This window comes from Carettochelys insculpta, chromosome 1 (genome assembly GCF_033958435.1).
Source record: "Carettochelys insculpta isolate YL-2023 chromosome 1, ASM3395843v1, whole genome shotgun sequence".
NCBI classification, from domain to species: domain Eukaryota; kingdom Metazoa; phylum Chordata; order Testudines; family Carettochelyidae; genus Carettochelys; species Carettochelys insculpta.
This window is the reverse complement of record NC_134137.1, coordinates 128,448,556-128,464,016: the sequence shown is the minus strand read 5'-3', so window position 1 is coordinate 128,464,016 and position 15,461 is coordinate 128,448,556. Positions and strand designations below refer to the sequence as shown.

General features: G+C 42.6%; 1 protein-coding gene across 6 annotated transcripts in view; it reads right to left on the bottom strand.

The window, feature by feature from the left end:
- LONRF2 (LON peptidase N-terminal domain and ring finger 2) overlaps positions 1-15,461 on the bottom strand; it is a 140,699-nt gene that overhangs the window by 116,538 nt on the left and 8,700 nt on the right. The window lies entirely within an intron of this gene.

Sequence of the window (15,461 nt, the reverse complement as noted above, 5' to 3'; positions counted from 1 at the left end):
ATGCACATACCTTTCTCAGCATAGCACTAATCAATTCTCACCTACATAAAGGTCAGGGCCAGACTCTGAGGCCACATCTACACTACAGTGATCTTTCAAAAGAAGTTTTTCTGGAAGATCTCTTTTGAAAAACCTTGTTTGGAAAGAACGTGCCCACACACACACACACACACACACAAAAAGTGGATTGAATGATCAATCTGCTCTTTTGACAGACTGCAGCCACACAGCCCCTGCTCTTTTGAAAGAGCAAGCCAGGGATCAAAAAATCTGGCATCATGAAGACTGCTCTTTCAAAAGAAGGGCACCCGGAGCATCTACACACTCTTTTTTCCTAAAGAGTATTTCGGAAAAAGGCACTCTCCTTCTCATCTGGGAGAAGAAGAGGGCTGCTGGAAAAAGTGCCACATTCTTCCAATTTCAGAAAAAAGAGCACATTTTGTGCATGGATGCTCTGCACGTTCTTTCCAAAAAGTGCCTGTTTTTCCCCAAAAGAACTTGCTAGTGTAGACACAGCCTTCAAGTTTATAGACAGGGTTACAGAATTTGATTTTTTTTTCTAAATTTTGAGAGCTGATACAGTTTTTTAGGGTTTAACCCCTATTTTTAAACTATTTTTATTTCCCACAATTGCTGTGGGTATCCTGTTGGCATTTTAGAGGACTCCCAGCATCAACAATGGAGCCCAAGACATCAGGAAGACTAAGATCCTGGTCAAGAGACCATCTCCCGCACTCCCCTCCCATGAATCCTAGCCCAGAAGAGGTCTCCCCCACTGCTAAATGGCTCTGTTCCTAGCAAACAGCCGTTCTGCATTGGGATGATCTCCTTCAGGGCCAGGGGCTCATACCTCTCTTTTCAGTCCTGACTGAGAAAGGTGGGGGGTTGTCGTACCAGGCTCGGACCACAAGCCTCTGTCGCATCTTATCCCTTCAAGGATTCGGTGTCGCCAATCTTTGCAAACTCATCAACAAGCCACTCACTCCTTTGGACAGCAGAGCTGAAGACAACTCCCTGGGCTGCCTCAGGGCTGGTGACACCCGAACCCCACACGCATGCTGATTATTACCAACTCCCCAACTCACCCATTTCAGTGTCTCAGCTAAAATCTATGTTTATCAACATTTATCAACTGAAACTGAATCCTACAAAAACCTCATTATGAATCTGTGACTAACAACATTCTCTAACTTTTCACAATTCCGTTGCATGCTTTATTGTCCGTTCCTTGGGGAAAGAGACCTAACACCAGTAGAGCCAAGCATGCTTCTGAGGCACTATGCTGAAAAGCCTGTGAACTTATATCTAAATGAACACAGCACACAGTCACTGAGAAGTGAATGCACAGAGCAAATGTACCTCAAACTTTATGCTCCTGTTCACCACCATGTTATATCCCGGTTATTCTCTGTAAAGTTAGGTATGGATCTTTGATAAAAAAAGTCTTTTAGCCAGCTGACCTCTTAAACCTTGAATATCTTTTTTTTTTTTTTTTTTAAATCTCCAGTTCCCTTGGGTATATGCATTTTAAGATGACTAATCCTACAGGTCCGAGTTAGTACATACCTGTATCTTCAGACATAATGTTTGAATTCTTCTCCCTTACACCAAGGCCCTGCACAGTACTTTCGTTACTCCACTTCATGCAGTGAGTCCTGTCTTTTTCTCCGCACTATTTTTCCTTTCATACCTGTTCAACACCTTCCCTCTATGCCTAGAATGAGCTCCATGCTGCCTTGTCTATATGGGCTTCTTTTCTTCATGGACTTTCAACGCAGTGTTCCCCAACGTTCTCCCTAGTTGTTAACCTCCAATTTTAAAGACACTTCATTTTCTGCCCATTCACAATATTATCCTACTTCCTTATGTTTTCTGTATCTTATTTTTACAAATGTTTCCTGGCTCCCCATTTGCATCTCCACAGCCATTTAACACTATAGGTAAGTGGCCAAGTACACTTCAATTTCTGTGATCATCTATATACACAGATTTTCAGGAGTAGTAACAGAGAGATAGTCGTGTTAGTCTATATTCTATCAAAACATAAATGCAGTCCAGTAGCACTTTAAAGACTAACAAAATAATTTCTTAGGTGATGAGCTTTCGTGGGACAGGCCCACTTCTTCAGACCAGTTGCACACGCTCTGTAGAAAGATGGAGTGTGAAGAAACAGGAAAGACAACTTGTGTAGCTCCTATACTCTGCAGTGCACTTGAACACAGGTGGAGACTGAGATCATTCAGTTCATGTTTCATTTCTGTGAGAGCATCTTTAATGCACAATTCAACAGAAATTATCCCAGTTTATCAGAAACAAAGGGCTGCTGTGTACAACAAAAGTGGCATATAGGTGTGCAGTTGATAAACTTTTACACCTCACAAAAATATGCCAGACATGACCTTTCAAAATGCCTATGCACCTCCTTCCAAGACAAACCTAATGGCATGCTAGGCGAATACACTAGAAACTGTAGTATCAAAGTACATTTTTTATATTAATCAGTGGCCAATTTTCAGCAGGTTTCCGAGTTAATGTAATCAGAACTGTCAGTGCTGTAGCTAGAGCAGTGGTTCCCAATCTTTCACAGATGGGAAACGATTTTGACAATTCAGGAAGACTTGGTGACCCAAGGCAATCCAAAAATGGGGGGGTGCCATGAATAGTTCATTTTTGTGCCTGAGGCAAGAATATACACTTGTGCTCCCTCACGTTTATACATTACTAGTTATTCCATAAAAGAGGGAGAAAACATTAACCACAGTTTATTATTATGCTTAACCTGAATTATGGTGGGAGAAAGACTCGCCCTCAAACCGCTCCCCCCCGTCCCTGACTTAAACCCCACACTCAGAGGCTAGAGGTGGGAGGGGTCCAAGAAAAATTTTTTTTTTTACACTGGGGGCCACACGGCAATTTTCTCCAATGTTCCAAGGACTGAACACAAAATAGACCCAAAGTACCACCACTCCACCCCTGCCCCCCAACCTTAAACCCCCCAGCAGCCCCAAACTGCCCCCTCACTTAACCCCTTCCCCCAACTGCTCCCAGCCTTAGACCCCCTCCAGCAGCCCCAATCTGCCCTCAGGCTTAAGACCCCCCCCGCAGCAGCCCCAAACTGGCCCCAGCCTTAGACTCCTCTCCCCTCAACGGCTCCAGCCTTAGACACTTCCCCTCCTCCCGCAGCCTTTTCACCAGAGTTGCTAGGCTGGGTGGCTCTCCCAGCTCTCCTGCTCCCAGCAGGTAACAGTCTGTTAAAACCAATTAACTCAGGGTTAAGCTGTCAGCACCTAGGCATAAGGTAACAGCTGTCTCTAGTGACAGATATCCGCCTGAGGAAGCAGTGTTAAGAAACTGCAAATGGCTTCTTTAACAGCCACATGCAACTGGGAACTGCCCAGCTGGCCACCTTTAACAAATCTAATGGAGACCCACAGGCCAGAAATCCCTAAGCTAGAGGTTCTGGCAATTGGACAGCCAGTTGGAGCTTAGGGAGATGTGGAAAGCTGTCTGGGATTGTGCGTTAGTCAAGGTATCTTGATGTCAAATTCTGTCGGTCAGCATCAGTCAATAATTCAAAGCTATTTCAAAACACTGATAGGCTCAGAATCTGTTATAAGCTAGTTTACAGACCCACAAGAGCATTTTCCCCTTTTAGTTAAAGGAAAGCAGTAACTCCGTAACAAAGATATGCAGGGAAGGTTGAATTCAACAGCAAGTCCTCCAACAGACAAGTACACAAGAACCTGGAAATATCTAAAAAGAGGAAAAAGCACTGCCCCCCCCACCCCCAAAATCACATACAAGGCAAGAGCTAGCAAGAAAACAGACCTTTGGTCTGACCCTGCATGGCCACTCTTAAGGAGAAAAGTGACAAGTATGACAAGCTCCTTCCAGATTCCTACAGCTACTTACTCTGGAAAGTAAAGTGTGCAGACTCTTACAAACAATAGTCTATAAATGTTCCATCAGCCAGAAGCAAGACTGTCTAGAACTGCTAAAGCAAATCTCACCAAGAACACATTCATAGAATCACAGAATGCTAGGACTGGAAGGGACCTCAAGAGGCCATCGAGTCCAGCCCCCTGCCCTAACAGCAGGACCAAGTACTGTCTAAACCATCCCTGTTTGAAGAAAAACAACTTTTTACAGAAAGATTACTCAAGTGGCAATGCCCACAACTAAGCAGCTGGACAACTCCAAATTAGTTCACCCGTGCACAAGTCTGTAAGACTTCAACTTTTTAATCTATCTTTCTCTGACAGAACCCTGCATTGAGAGTTTAAATTTACAAAATATTTAATTCAAGAATGACAGACAGATACTTCACATTCAATCACATCCAGAACAAGCGCCAGAAAAACATATGGTGTAAGTGGTTACTAGCCTGGTTCTGTACAAACACTAAATCACGGGCGATCACAAAACTGAAAGGAACCGCAAGAGATCATCAAATCCAGTCCCCTGCACTCACTGCAGAATCAAGCACCATCAGTGCCTATAGGCGTTGTCTAACCTGATCTTAAAAACCTCAGATGGACCCACCACAGCCTCCCTGGACAATTTATGCCAGTTCTTAAACACCCAGAAGGGCTGCGGGGCTAAGAGAGAGAGCGTGTGCTTGAAAGACAGACTTTATGACGTACACGGTGTGTGTGGTGGCACAGACTAGGTTTGTGGGCGTATGACAGACTGTGCGAGCTGGCTGTTGCTGGGTAATTTTTTGACACACCACACGCTGCCTCTAAGACAGGGAAAGCTGTCCTGCTGTGTTGTTTCCTTCATCCTCCCATTCTGCAGAGATGGGATATCCTAGGGGGTGGAGGGAAGAGACAAAGTGTGTGTGGGGGTGGGTGAGAGAGAGAGGCTAGAGAAATCTTGGAAACAGTGAACTGCCTCTTAAAACAGGCCCTCAGCTCAGTCACTCACAATACTTCAGATTGGAGCAGTTCTGTTGTGTCCTCCCCTCTCCCTGACGGATTACAGGAGCAGGGGTGACTTCAGCACTCCACCCCGCTCCCACCCTGCAGTGAGCAGAAGGGTCCTGGGAGTAGTTCGGCTTCAGGCCAGAGCAAGGTTGGAGAAAGGCCAGCTGAACACACACTGCCAGAACAGACGGAAACGGTGGACGGAACGCATCCAGCCAATGCTTCCCACTCCAGCGGCCTCTGGTCTAACCAACTTGTTTTGTTAGATTGGGTGATAAGGAGCAAAAAAAAAAAAAAGACAGTGGGCAGGGTGACATGGGAATGGGGATGTCAGGGAAATGGATTACAACTATGGAGGTAGGGCAACAAGAAGGAGCAGCAGGAAGGGCTTGGACTGGTTGGCTGAGGGGGAGAAATCTATTTTATTGGTGGGGAGCAGGGTTCAAGCAGCAAGTTACACAGTGGCAGCCGGCAGACAGTCCCTCTCGTGCTTCCACACACTACTCTGTGCTACACATATGAAGTCTCATGTGCACACATTTCCTCTAGACGCCCCCTCCCAATCCCACCTCTTCTAGGGGCCCAATGCTGGCCCCATTACTTGCCAAAGAGAACTAGGCACAGGCTGGAAGAAGATCTATTCTACAAAGTTTACTGGAACAACTCTTCGGGTGAAATATTATGTGTAACTAGTTTCTCTAGTGCACTGAGCTTGGCTTGCACATTCAATTTTATTTTGCTTAGTAACCTATTATGTTCTATATTCTGTCCTTCTAGCCAGTGAAATCCTCTTTTACTTAACGAAATTACTGATTTATAAATAAATAAGTAACAGTAACTGGGCTTGGTGGGGGGAGCAACGAGTCTGTGCACATCTCTGTTCACACTGAGAAAGACAGCAAATTTCATTAGCTTACACTGTACAGGTCTCTACACAGCTGAATACAGATTTATCTGGGGTTCAGCTCCCAGAGGGGTTGTGTACTGTACTTGAGTGCTGAGAAAAGGTCTCACACTGTGCGGCTTTACAGCATGGGTCTACAGCCTTTTTTTTAAATAAAATCCTGTCCCTATGTCTGCACTAAGCTGGTCTGAGAGAGACAGGGCCACCATGTGACCAGGCTGTTAGGAAAAGTAGGAGCAGTGTGCTCTCAAAACACCAGATGACAGCCCAGAGGGGATCTCAACCAGTCATACTCACCACTCTCCTACACAAGTTGTTTAAAGCTAAATAGGGACCGCAAGAGACCAGACATGGCTAACTCCGACCAGTCTTGCAACCACAGACCGTACAAAAGAACTGAGGGTCAAATGACCCTACCCCTTATGCCCACAACTGAGCAAGCCTGAGGGCACTAATCAGCAAATCTGGGCTACGGGACATGACTGATCTCCAGTACCTGGAGAACACGCGCACTAGAAGTAGAACACAAACATGCACATGCTCAAAGAATGGACACATTACACGACTAGGCTGGAATGCCTTTTGCCAACCAACGGCTAGGTAACCCCACATCTTATCCATGAACCCATACAGTGGTTTTTATTTTAAACACTCCTCTCTAAACATAGATGTATGTTGTATCACCACTCTTCACTCTGGAATTCCAAAAAGTGCGATTTGAAAGCAATAGTGCTGGGCAATCTGTGGCTCATGGGGCTGCACACGGCCCATCAGAGTAATCTGCTGGTGGGCTATAAAAAACAAGCATCTGCAGACAACGCTCCCTGTGGCACCCAGCAGCCGCTGTTTGCTTTTTCCAGCCAATGGTTACCCATCAATCTTCCTATAGCCTAGCGCTCATCTACAAGAGACTAGACAGGGATTCAGAGGTAGAACAGCCTGATGCTCAGCCCCAGGCTTCAACAAAGTTTCCTGTACTCCCCCATCTCTCCTTCCCTCAGGGCATGCTGGGAACCACAGCTGCCAGGAACCCTTCAGCTCTCCCACCCTCTGGCAGGGTCTTCTATGTGCAAATTGGTCTCTTCCAGGTCCAAGGGGTCCTACTGGCAGCCAGCAGCATTGCAGCCCCATGGTTTTTAAATTTTGGCACATTTTCATTCACCCACTTATCTGTGTGATAAATTTGCACAACAGATGTAGGCTGGAGTTCTGGAGTGCAGTCCACATTGAAAAACAACCCCTCATTGTCAAACTTCATTTTTCATTTATATTAAAAAAAATGCACAGACCAGAACTTTAAGGGAAGCAATCACAGAATTAGAACAGTTCGCAAGGAATTTGCTTCAGTATTTTGAAAACCCAAACGAGTTATTTAACAGTTCTCCTTTGTTTGCCATTTCACCGATGGAGAGCCAAGAGAATTCTGGTGCAGATTTAGGCCAGGTTCACAGTATGAGGGAAAAACGATTTAAGTTACACCATTCCAGCTACAGAAATAGCATAACTGGAGTCAACATATTCAAAATAGATTTTTTTTTCCTGACATCCCACAGCAGGAGGTTGACAGGAGAAAGTCACCCAGCACTTTAATACTTCTCACTCTGAGGAAACTGGGTTTTGACACACAGTTCCCATAAAACTTTCATTTTCCAATTTATACTACAAGACAGAAAAGTTGGAAATTAGTTTATTTATACACAGGTCCAGTGCTTAGCATGATGGGAGCCTGATTCCCACTGTGCCCTCTAGGCACTGCTATAATCTTATTAAAAACCTCTCTGTGGAGAAATGCATTTGCACATAGCTTTGTATACTGGAGTGCTAAGCATGATTTTCTGTATTCCACTTTGGTTCATGGAAACTTCAGCAACATACGTCTATTTATAACATTGTTCACTAAGACATCCTTGGACCAAGTCAATCTGATTCCCCAGTCAGATATAATTCAATAAAAAAAATATCTTTTACCAGTAATAGATGACCACACAAGATTTTGGCTATGCAGCCAATAGAGGGAGCAAGTTAGCGACCCCTTTTTTGTAAGTGTTGACATCACTGATTATGAAAGCAAATGAAGCACATAAGACAACCCATAATAAGCAGTCCCGTGGCAACTTAGAGACTACCAAATTTATTCGGTCATGAGCTATAATGGGTAAAACCCATTCTGGAAGTTGAAGACACCTGGCATCTCTTGGTTAAGGTAGGTGGTTGCTGACAAGGCACTTTCACAGTGGTAGAATCCCCAGTCCTTAGAGAAATATAGAACTGACATCTCCATTTTTGTCCATCTCTTTTCCCATTTGAGATTTACGTAATGAATCCCTTATTCATAACACACTGAGGCCTTATTCATGCTGAGCCCTGTAAAGAAATAGCAGCTATCCCCGCTGCAAGAGAGTCTCAACCTACAGGTATGTTTCTGCCATGTCACAGATGCAGCAATCAATCCCACTGGCCATCCATTTATCGAATCTGCTTACACGTGATAAACCAATATCCCAGTGCTCTTCCATTGATGTTGGTATTCCACCAAAATGAGAGTAGCTGGAATTAATGGGATTAAGGGAGTGTCAACTTCAGCTGTGCTCTTTGTGCAGCTGACCTAGATCGATGGTGGGGGTTAGTGTAGATAAGGCTTAATTGTAAGACCAGACGTAACAAGTCACTTAAAACCCAGTTAAATGTGAGGAGGGAAAGAGGGGTGGTGTTGCAACAATAATAAACAGCAGTAAAGTCAAACTTATACTGGCTAGCTAGCACTAAATTGATTAGCCCACCACAGCCTTTAAAAATTAAAAAAGAAAACACAGTTACAAAATATCCTTTGCCTATTGGTTCAGTTTTGCATTCTTTGTTTAGATCCTCTCTCTCTGGGAGAAAAGGGGTGAATACTTTTAAGAAAGCCTCCCTTTCTCGTGTCACTTGAATTGAGTACTTTATGCATCTGTGAAAGCCAACACCAATAAATTAAAAGGAATGTAGAACAGCAAAATATGATATTAATTTTCACTTTTAATGATTAAAAAGCAAGAACAGATGAATTAAGTAGTTTTTTTCTGTGAACTCAAAACATTTGAAAAGGAAAAAGTGGAAAAAACAAGTATTCCCCTTGAAATGAAATTTTTACCAAAACTAAAACAAAAATAAGCCAGTTACAAAGTTGCCAATAATTCAGAACTCTGCACTCCCACTCTGCTTCCTCCCTTTTCTCATAACTGCGATCTCTCTTGCTGTTAACATACTATAAATAAAAAAGTCTTAGCCAATAAATTCTTTTAAGTACATTATGTATTGTTTAATTGTACACACTCATGTGCCTAATTTTAAAAAGGAAACATTTCATGTACTGCACAACCAATTTCATACTCTAGTCTGTATTTATTCCTTTTCATCGTTCATACCCTTAGAAATTATCCACTTTTTCAGCCACTCCTGTGTCTGACCATGATTCACTTGAGTCCTGATCTTATAATCTAACCCATGCAGGCTTCTGCACCCGAGTGTAACGACAGAGTTCCACTGGAGCCTGCACAACCAGACAGATCGTGTGTATCTAACTAAGGATGAGGTCCTTAAGCTGTAAGCACTTAAGAGTGGATTCTCTCAGTAAAGTACTGATTGGTGTATTTTAAACCCACATCACCTGAAATACTATTAATAATATTCTGCAACTGAGCAGACTCAATTGTTGAAATGGGAACAGAAATATGCAAGATTTAAAAAAGTAGTCTAAAGGTAAAAAATCCCAGCCTTATGAAAATGAGTGGGTGAGAGTCTCTAGGTAACCATAACTCCCACTTTCATTCTTTTTTCCTGTGCACGTGCAACAGCTAGAAGGCACAGGTTTCCAAGTCACGTTTTAAGCAAATTTGACACACAGGGTATTTAAGGACGGACAGCAGTTTCCTCTTTAGCTCCAGCCCTTTCTAGAAATGGTACAATTCATTTGCAACACATGCTAGAGAGACATGCACTTCACTTGGTTAAAATAAAATACCCACGTCATTTTACAGTCAGAAGAAAGTCATGTTCTGTAAGAAATCTCACAGAAGAACTAAAAAAAAAAAAAACCAATCTGGCAAAGGCTATACTTCACTCTTAGTTTAGAAACAGATTACGCTTTTTAGTAGCCACAAATTAAAAGTTACATTGATTTCTGCTTTAAAGGGCTGTAAAACATTCTCCACCCAGCCATCCAGTTAGTTTTATTTTCTGCTTTATTTAGACCATTCCATTTTCAAATATTTTCCAACTGGAACAAACCACATGCAACACTGTGCACAGAAATCAGGAAGTGCTTCCAAGCTATTCAAAAAAGCAATACGTAAGTCCTCTTCCCTATCACATAAGGAATTAGGTTAACCTAACTCTCCTCTCCCAATAGCTCCAAAAGACAGGAAACCTTTACTCTTGTGACCAGCTCACAAAGGCCAACTCTAAGTCCATTATGCTCTTCGGGGCTAGAGAAACTAATTGAAATGCGAAGTCCTTCAAAGGGCGGACTGAATGAAGAGCATTAACATCTGCTATTAAGAACACTGCACACACAACGATTTGTAATACGATGCTTACTGCAGGATGTTCACAAACTTTTACATACTCTATTTCTTTACACTTCACATGTGCGTTTATACCACTGTCTTCCTGACTTTCACTCCTGAATCTTCTCTCTCTTTGGAAGAGTTATCCAACATTTTGAAATCACATAGGGAGAGTTACCCAACGTTTCGAGATCATGTATCGTTTGCTAGATAGGAGATGTTCAATTTTGGGCTTTTAGACATTCACTATACATAGAAAATGATCAGGAGGGTTTTCTTTTTCTTTTTTTTCAGTTTGCAGTTATACCACTGGGAGCCAGAAAGAAGTCCTTAAAGAGCTGCATGTGGTTCCCGATGCTATAAAAGGGCAGATCTCTGCCCGAGCCCAAGGAGTCCTGGTTTGTGTGTGATGCTGTAAGACACTTATTGTGCCCCAAAGACAACGACCTAATAGAAACCCCCGACTCACAAACACAAAGCCAGCTGCTTCTTTGTTTTAAGATGCACTTTCATTTTTGGTTAACAAGTTACCAGATTCTCTCTCTAAACAATCTGCAGCCCTTCACAGCAGAGTGAGGTGTGGACTCCCTTGGAACACAAAGGTAGTACCTCATATTCTATTTACATAAACTGCTTTTCAGAAGCAGGGAGAGGAGCAACCGCCACGGAAGACAAGAGTGCAATTATGATATGAAACTTGGGATGTGGCATGCTGTACAGCTATCGTAACAGTAACAGAGAGGTAGCCACATTAGTCTGTACTGCAACAAAACAAAGTAGCAGAAATATAGCACTTTAAAGACTAACAAAATGATTTATTTGGTGATGATTCATGTTGTTATTTTTTAAAGTGCTACATTTCAGTTATCATAATGGTCAGTGGAACCAGGATTGCCCAATCCCACGAACGCACTGTGGAACATTTTATACTTTTGTCATGCTCATCTAGAGTGTTTCCCAACCTGGGACTCAGGATAAAATCCAGGACTGCACTGGCTCTGAATAGGTTTCTCTATTCATACTCTGTCTCTAAGAGTTGCTTCAAGTTTCAAAAGTAAGAGAGAAAGCCGTGCTAGTCTATATACTATCAAAACAAAAAGCAGTCAAGTAGCACTTTAAAGACTAACAAAATAATTTATTAGGTGATGAGCTTTCGTGGGCAGACCCACTTCTTCAGACCATAGCCAGACCAGACCAGACTCCATATTTAAGGCACAGAGAACCAAAAACAGGAATCAAGGTCGACAAATCAGAAAAAAACCTATCAAGGTGAACAAATCAGAGAGTAGAGGGGCGGGGGGGGGGGGGGCGGGAATCAAGAATTAGATTAAGCCAAGTATGCAAACGAGCTCCTAGAGTGTCCCAGAAAATTCCCATCCCAGTTCAAACTGTGTGTTAATGTGTCGAATTTGAATATAAGAGTTCACAACACTCTTGAAAGAGAGGCTGCTGAAAATTCCTCTTAGGTAACACGCAAACTCTTAAGTCATTAACAGAATGGCCCACTCCATTGCTCTTCAAGTTTGAAGAGAAAGATATGGAACTCAAAGGAAAAAAACCCTAAATATTTCACATGAGGAACCATGGTTTCTCCTTTGTGAAAGATTCTGCAACTTTATGACTAGGTCTCAGTGTTTCAAGTTAATACTTTCTAATATAAAACCTGTCAGCTCTATCCTAGATCAGGTTTCAACAGCGAGCAATAAAACCTGGTTGTGTCCACACCAGCTCCAACAACTGAACTCCACAGTAAAAATTTACTTTGAGTTTAATGGCAGTTCTCAAAGTGCTCAACGTGTTTGAAAGCTGGGTCACTTGTGTAATAGCCTGGCTTCAGCCACTTGAGTCCCTATTAAATCACACTATACACAGACCCTGACACAAGAGACAGAAACCCTGAAATGAGGGACAGGGAGCAGCTGTAATGAAGAGGAATGGGAAGGTGGCACACAGAGAGCCTGTGAGGGAAATGGGAGGGATTCCAGGAGCTCCTGGAGTATCCAGTGAATTCATTCCACTTGAGCTACAGACTCTGAAACCCCTTAGAAGAAATATCAGGCCCACTTTCCCTTGCAGACTGAATTTGGGATAGCAGGAATGGTTCCTGTGAATGCTCACCTCACTGAAAGGGCAGGTACCCTGCATCTTAAAAAACAAAAAAAAAACCACACTCTTTCTTTAAAAGGCCAGTTGGTCAAGGGTACTGAAAACTCGTGAAAAGGGACTACATGCCCCCCCACCCCACCTTTAGCACATCTCCTTCTAAAATTAGAGACAATTTAATACAACAGCTTGTCTGTCTGTCTGTCTTCTGGTTCCACATAGCGATGCACAAAGAAAAAAGTCAAAAGGCCGGGATAAAACAAGATGAAAAAACTATGAAAAATATATAATAGCAGTATGCATCCATATCCGAGATAAGTGTGGTAGCATTACAATTCACGACACTAAGGACTAACAAGTGGGAAAGCACCAGACAATCTACAAGGTGACTTTTAGTAACCTTTGTCACCTGCAACTGTGGAAGTGAAAGCTGAATGTGCTATCCAGACATAGCATTCAACATTTTCTCAAGGCCTGCAAACAGAAAACTGCTCCTTACCTAAGATTACATGCCAAGTATTGTTATAGTCATAAGTTGTGATGGTTACTAGTACTCCCCCAAGTAAGTGCACTTTACCCAACAGGAGACCAGCAGAGCTAGATGTTATCTGTGTGTAAAGTTCGTGCCCAAATTCAGGTATGAAGCCCACGTACAGTCTGGTTTCTAGCATGTAAATTACTGTACAAAGTCTAAGGGCTATATACTGTATGCAAATAAACAAGACCTCATTAGCGTCAACAGCTTTGCTATGCTTATGTGTGAGTAAACTTTTGCACAAAATTATCTTCCAACATGTGCAATCTGTGCAGAAGTTGTATGTGCAACAGGGTGAATAAGCAGACTATTCTAGTGAGGAGAAAGTCTGAACAGTGCTTGTATTGTATACAAGCTCCAGCTCAGAAGATCATTAAAAAAACTGCAGCTGTCCAGCTGAGTATGGAGAAAGAGATCATGTGGGTACAGCCATAAAACTATTGCTGTCTTGTTACCTTTGAAAAAGATTTTATTTAATCTTATTTAGTATATGCTCAGAGGCCTAATTTAGTCTTCTGGCTTAACTCAACTTTTGCTATCAAGAAAGGCTGAGAACTTCTGCCAGCTGAAGTCACCAGTTCTCTCTACAGTTTCGCTCCCCAGCCCTCTCCCATCCAATGACCAGTCTGCTCTTGCCCTAGAGTTGATCACAGCCCCAATTCCATTAGTTCCAATCTTAAAACCCAGCAATGTGGTATGGAACATACAATACACGTGCTCTCAGATTGTGTCAGCAGATTTTTTAGGACGTATAAAACAAAACAGAGCATATTCTAGCTCAGAGGTCTGCAACCTGCGGCTCTGGAGCCACACGAAGCTCTTTAAGGACTTATTTGTGGCTCCCGGTGCTATAATTACAAACAAAGGAAGAAAAAAAAAAAATCAGGAAGTTTTTTTCCTTTCCGCTAAATGGTGAACCGTCTAAAAGCCCAACAATGAACAACTCATGTCTAAATACCAAACAATAGCACATCTCCCAAACCTTGGGCAACTCCCCCTTCAATATGTGTAGTGCACGGTGGGATATGATACTGTATCTGTGTTTTTATCGTGTCACTAAAAAAATTTTATTCATATTCATCGCGGCTCTTGAATTAAGTTTTTTACCAAATTAGGAAAAAAATGGCTCTTCTTGCTATTTTGTTTGCCGACCTCTGTTCTAGATACATGTCACTCTCATATTTCTAAATTTATTGGCCATCATATATAAATTTAAGGATACATGAAACCTGGAAAGGAAATGTATATATGAAACCTGAAAGGCAAGCAAAACATTTAGCTGTTGGACTATACTGCCAGTTATTTTAGAACTTATTTTCATACAAAAAAGCTTATATGCCATGTTTAGTTCCTTTCTATACTATGCAAAGAAGTCGGACACAATAGAAGATCACAACGGGGTTCTGTACCCCTGAATTGCCCACTCCTATTCAATCAACTTCTTTGCAGAGCATTAGACACCTATTTCAGCCAGTAATTGCACAGATCCTTAAAAAGGAGACACACAGTACCCAGCTTCAAAATACACTTGAATTTCATCATAGGAAAAGAGCTTCCTGAGTTCAGGTATTTACTCTCAAGACACTGGAACATATCCAGAAATACTGCATTATTCCTAGACCTACTCCTAGTCTGTTGACTTGGCTTCTGACTTAACTCAATTTCGTCTCAGACTCTTGGCAATAGGAAAATGGATCTGCACGGGTGCCACTGCAGGGCCTTGGGGTACTTTGGTCCCTCTCTTTCTCTGCCTGTGATACATAATAGTCTTGTCTGCCAGGGATGGAATATTTCCATCTACTTTGTTGTTGCAGTAAGTGTACACACGGGGTTGGGGTGACCTGTGATATACAGGAAGTCTGGTGGGATAATCTGGTAGACCCTTCTGGCCTGAAATTCCATGATGCTAGCCCACTTGTCCACCAGAGAGCACTGGATCACCCTGAGTCCTGGAAAAAAAACCAGCAAAGTTTCTATCTAAAGCATATGATAAAACTGTATCTATATTGGAAAGCACATTTACTGACAGCAGTTTAAGTTGCAACTCCTTAAAGTTCAAGTGAATGCATCTTCAGCCATGCTAAGCCACTTGCAGCAAAGTACTCTGCACTCCATCTTAGGAAGCTGGTGTAGTGTGTGCGGAGAAGAAATCAACTGCACAACTGCAAAAAGAGAAACACCTAGCCAGACAGCAGTACTGCTGAAAAGGATCCGAAGGCTGCAGTGGAGCCGAAATTAATGACAAGTCAACAATGTGAGGCAGTTGCAGAAGAGGCTACTCTCATTTGCAGGTGTACTAACAGGAGTGTCATACGTAAGACATATAGGATAATTGGCCCTCTACCCAACACTGATGCAGCCTCAGTTGAATACTGTGTCCAGCACTGGTCACTGCAACTCAAGAAAGATGTGGACAAGTGGCAGAAAGTCCAGATGAGAGCTACTAAAGT